This window comes from Macrotis lagotis, chromosome 8 (genome assembly GCF_037893015.1).
Source record: "Macrotis lagotis isolate mMagLag1 chromosome 8, bilby.v1.9.chrom.fasta, whole genome shotgun sequence".
NCBI classification, from domain to species: Eukaryota; Metazoa; Chordata; class Mammalia; order Peramelemorphia; family Peramelidae; genus Macrotis; species Macrotis lagotis.
In genome coordinates this window covers 124,883,040-124,889,039 of record NC_133665.1, presented here as the reverse complement: position 1 = coordinate 124,889,039, position 6,000 = coordinate 124,883,040, and positions in this window count along the sequence as shown.

Sequence of the window (6,000 nt, the reverse complement as noted above, 5' to 3'; positions counted from 1 at the left end):
TGAGGCTGATAAGACCAATTCAGGAATTATTAGCACTTAAAATGTATAGTTATTGATTTAATACAGTTTATGAGCCTATTGCTTAATACTTTGATGTGTATGAATATGGGATTTTTTGGAGGGGGTGATGCATGACAATTACCATAAGTATTTTGTTAACTAATGAAATAATACAGACACTATCATAGTCTTGACTTAAATGGTAACACAAGTATGTATTGAAATCAGTTTATTTAGGCCCTTAAATTATAATGGTTATTAATGCCATTATATTATAAAATACTGATCACCTATAACTTTCATTTTCTTTTTTGATTAAATGTGAAAATATCTAATTTGCTTTATTAATTGTCAATCATTCACTTTCTCTTGATTTTTAAAAATTATTTTACTTTATTAGAATAAATAATATTCATCATAAGCAATTTGATCAAATACTTCAGATATTGAATACTAATTACTTTAATATCCCATACTATACACATTGGTATTTTTTGTTATGTGGCATTAATTTTCCCTCAAATATATTTGAAATTTGTGGCTTGTATTCATCAATATATTTGTCTCAATTCCCCAAAAGTTTATTAAATACCTATTATTTGTGGAGCATATTGCTAATTAATGAAGTTCAACATAATTTATAAATAAACCAAAACAAAGAAAGAAAAAGGAAGTGAAAGCTTCTAAATTGCTATGCAAGATTTGAATCCAAATACATATATATATATATACACACATATACATATACATATATACACACACATATATATGTGTGTGTGTATGTGTTTTCAGTATGTCTTCATTCCCTCATTTATATTTAATTTTGCCTTTACCTTCACATTTTTAAATTAAATATCTTATAACACTAAGGTCAAGCATTTGATAGATAATATTTATTTATATCCAATCAATGTAATTGCTTTCAAAAGTAGTTTGCAAGCTTGATCAAAGCTCCAAACTGAAAATATATTACTTTTCAAGATTATCCAAAAAGAAACAATGTCACCCTAAATGAATTTTATGAATTCCTCTCCATCTGAGATAAGAAGATATTAGAAAATACTATCAATGAACAGAGTTTGTCTTGTTTTGTTTGCACATTGTGTGGTGTGATGCATTCTTTGTTTCAGTAAGAGGTGTTTTTGAGTTTTCATTCAATTCTTAAAATTTTAAAAATATTTTAAAAAAGGAAAAAAGAATAAAAGCATTTCATTTTGAGTCAGTTGACAATACAGGGAGTAGAGTGTTGGGTATGGAGTCAGGAAAAGAAATTCAAATATGGCTTCTGACACTTACTATGTGTGTGACACTGGGAAAATCACTATGTGACAGATCATTATTCTCTTTTAAAATATTATTTGATTTGATCCTCAGAATCCACTTGTGCAGTACACTCAGTATAAATATTTTGCCTTCCTCTGTCTTTTAATTGCTAAAACATTGTCAAAAAACAAAGTAAAAAATTAAATTGTTGGGAGAATTTATAGATTTGAGCTGTAGGGAATTATATTTTTAAATTTATGCCATATTTTATATTGGAAATAGTATACATTATATTTTTCCTTCTGTTTCATTATTTTTTCTAGCAAATGTGAAATTGTTTGCTAGTTTTTCTATTTGGATAAGGTATTTCAGAAACATACCAACCTTGTGATATTATATGTAGTTATAATTAATGATGTAATATAACAAATATGATTTAAATATCCTTGCCATAATGTATTGACTCCCTCTTTTCTTCTGATTTTGGAAAACTTTACTAACTTTGCAAAGAACATTAGTAACTACTATATATAAGGCATCATGCTGATTGCTGGAAATATAGAGAGAAAAACAGATTCACTGTCATCTATGATTTCTACAACCTAGTAATGCCACATAAAAATCTAAGTAAATAACAAATACACGTCTAGTAAAATGTAGAGGGAAGAATATCCAGATCCTGCTGGGAAATTAGAAAAGACTTGAACTGAAGTTTTTTGGAATCTGGGAATGCTGAAATGTGAACATGAGAAATGAGAGTTTTCCGTAAATAAAGAACATAGACATCATGTACTATTCTTGGAGGCAGGAGTTGTATTATGATGCTTGAGTAGAAATAGGTAATAGACTGGATGGAACACTTGGTAAATAAAGAGGAATAAATTGTAAAATGTCTAGGAAAAATAAGATCAAATTAGTTATTAAGGAACTTTAAATTCTATTTAGAAACATTCATACAATATCCAGGAATATTGATACAGTAGAGACATATGGTAAGTAAGGGAGTGGTTACATGGTCAGACATTTGCATTAAAAATATAATTTTTACAACTATGTTGAAAATGGGTAGAAGGAAGATGGAAGAAAAATGAATTAGGAAACATAATTGAGGTAAGAGATTATGAAGATAAGAAATATGGATCAAAAGAAAGAAATCTAGATGTCATAGAGTTTTGGTATAGAAGACTTGACAATTGCTTTGTTATGTGTGGTGAGAATGAGTAGTGTAAAAAGAGAAGTATAAGAAGAGTAAAGGTTGGACTTTCATAATTGGAAGGAAGATATTGCCCTTAATAGCAATAAGAAAATTATTTTTTGGGGGGTGAAGATAATAATTGATCACACTCAAAGCTATTACAGTCATCTGTCATTTTCTTCTATCAAGTATTGAGAACAACTATGATTCAACTAAGGAAAATTTAAATTGATTATACCACTGCTTTTTGGAGTTTTTAAATTCTTAAATATATTGAAAATTGTATTGAATCCTATATGTAGTAATAAAATTGTTCCTTGGAAATTCTTTTTTTTTTTCAGAAGTGTTAATTGGTATTCAAAGAGTTGTAATTTAAATGAGGTGGAGTGATTGTGTTAAGACTTAAAATATGTTCTGTTCCAATATTTCTATATTTGCTCTTCTACTCTCTCCAAAAATGTAATTGGGGTTCACTAGGTGGGCGGTGGATAGAGCACCACCCCTGGAGTCAGTAATACCCGAGTTCATATCCCGCCTCAGACACTTAATAATTACCTAGCTGTGTGGCCTTGGGCAAGCCACTTAACCCCCATTGCCTTGCAAAAACCTAAAAAAAAAAAAAAAGGAACTGGAAACTGGAGAATCAGGCTAGTCCTTGGTTTGCAAAGCATTAAATAAGGCATAATTTGTTGTTTTCTTTGTACTTTAGTTTTGCTTTCAAATATAGAAGATTCTTTAATGGGAGAAATAAAGCAGAGGATAAAATAATCTAATTTCTGTAATATCTTGAGAAATGTTGAACAACTTAAGTGTGTTCATTGTTTATCAATGAAAAAGAGAGTTCTTGGGATTCTTTCAACTCCATCACTGTGACAAATTAATCCACAAGAAAAAAAAATCAGGTAGAAGATAAATTCTTAGTTCCTCTTATACTGAACTCCCTTTACCAAGTCAGTATGATTTATATTATGTATGATTCCTTCAAAGATGAAAGAATAGCCCATCATAAACCTCTTTCTGCATCCTTCTTAGAACCAAAGTATTGCTGATCCAGTGATCCAATGTCCTTCAAACAAGGGAGGTCCCATTAATCTATCTTAATTTGTACACAATACCTAGAAAAAATTTCAACTCTCCAGGTGGATTTCTATACATTCTGTATAAAGAATATACTTCCCCCTTTTTACTTTTAGCAATCAAGAAAATTTATGACAAAATTCAAACTCACAATATTCTAATATTAAGTTCTTATACTTTTAAAGGTTATTTCATTCTATTTTTACCCTTACTTTTACATTATCTTCCAGGCAAGTCCTATATCAATTCTTCATCATGTCATGAAAGGTAATCCAAATTCTCAAAACCTAAGAAAGTAGATCACAATTTCTGATGAATCCTAGAAAACTGAAGCATTAAAAAAAAGAGAACAACCCCTTTTTACTTGTGTCTTTTAATGAACTGAAAGTTGACTATTTGAAAACCAAGTTCACTGAAGGGTAAGAAAATTACTCCCAGGAGATTAACCACAAGGTAAGAAATTAGGGTGGAAGAAAGGTAATAAAACCTCTTACAAATTGAGTATACTATGTATCTGAATAAGTAGACATAATACACAAATTTATAAAATGGTGGATCTTTACATTGTGGTTCTAAAACTAAATTAGAAGCCATCTTAAATCATTTTGGAAGTAAACAGAGAATAAATACCTAATGAAGAATTAAAAATAAAAGTAATATAATTACAACATGGGGGATATCTTTTGAGATTATAATCATTCCCTTTTATTGAAGCCAACACATGATCGTTGAAACCAATGTTGAAAAATTCAGATAGCAATGTTTTTCCAACCTTTATTTGTATTGCCAGAATCATGGTTACATACAAAGTCATAGTCCCAGAAGGACACAATTTGAGGCATAAAATATTTGTAGGCCTCCTTAACAAATTCTAGTGTCTATTACAATGTTTAAGATATTAATTTATGTTAAAGGTTGGGGCTACTATATGATGTGCAAATGATTTTCAAGAAAAAATGACCTCAGGAAGTCAGTGGTAGAACTGATTTCACTAGATTTGGGCAAGGAAAGAATTATTTCTATTACTAAGTCCTTCCTGACTAGATAACATCCCTTCACATAGGAAAAAAAAAGTAACAGCAATTAGGAAACTTATAAGTCTATGATCTTGAATCTTTTCTCAGGACTTGAACTTCCAAATGAACTTGATTTGTAGGGTTAGAGTTATTCTTCCCCCACCCCCTTATTCATTAATATTGATTGAATTTATTTATTAATTTTAGAGGGAGATCAGGTGAGCATTCAGCAGAAGCTTTGGTCCTCTTCAATTTGGTAAAAAACACACTTTCTTCTCATCTTACCATGACTTTAGTAAACATAATATTAAAGGAAAATATATATATATATATATCTGATAAACCTCCTAAAAATACCATTTGTCTTTTCTGTACTAGAGTAAATAAAATCTCTGTTTTTCTTTTTAGCTTTTCTTATTAAACTCTACAAGATCAGAGAACCAAACAGATCAAGAAGTTAATGGAGAAGAATTGCATGGAACAAGATATAATTTCTCATACAAACACATTGAAAGCATTGAACCGTGTTGCATTGCTCAGTATTCAGTCACAGAACTAGTCAGTGCATTATCTGTAAACCACAAAATATACAGTAATTTGAAAACTTCAGTTCTGGCCCTCGGACTAAAAGGAGGAAGTGGTCATTAGTATATGATCTTCCCTCTTCCCATGGAAAGAAAAAATGGGGGACCAATAAAGAAGTAAAGCTTCAGTCTTTCATATCCCTCTTTCTTGAGGTTACATATACATAATTATAGTCACTCCTATCTTTAATTTTCCAGGAGAGAAACTAGATATTGAATAAAAATACTTATGAAGCAAAATGGGATGTAGAATACTCAAGCATTTTCACATCACCAAAAAAAGATGGACCATGTACCTTTCATCAGTTATTTTGATTTATCTTGTGCATATTTCCATACAATAATCAACTTTGATTTTTAATTTAGAGACACAAAGAAATTCAATTAACAGCATATGACTGGACAATGATGTTATAGAGATCTAGAAAGTATATAAGAAGAAACAATGATTTCAGTCAGAGGAGGCAAAGTTCTGAGTGAACTTCAGAAATCAATGTGATCAAATCCCCTTCCCCATGCTCACATTACAAGCAAATCTTCTTAGAGGAAACAATTCATTTCCTCCCTTCTTTTAGATAATTTGTGTAACAAAAATGTTTACATTTTTCTGGGAAAAATTCCCCTCAAACCTCAAAACTAACATAAATAACAGAGCACATATTAAACTCCAACACATTATACACACAACTGAAATAGTTCATTTTTTTCAGAGACCATTACAAATTTTAATGTGCATTTTACAGAAATTAGCAGACATCTCCAAGTTTTAAATCAGTGGAAGTGAATTCATGTATTACAAATTTCACACGATACTGAATTACAAATTAAAATAATTTGCTTCATCAGAAAAGGAAATAAAAATGTT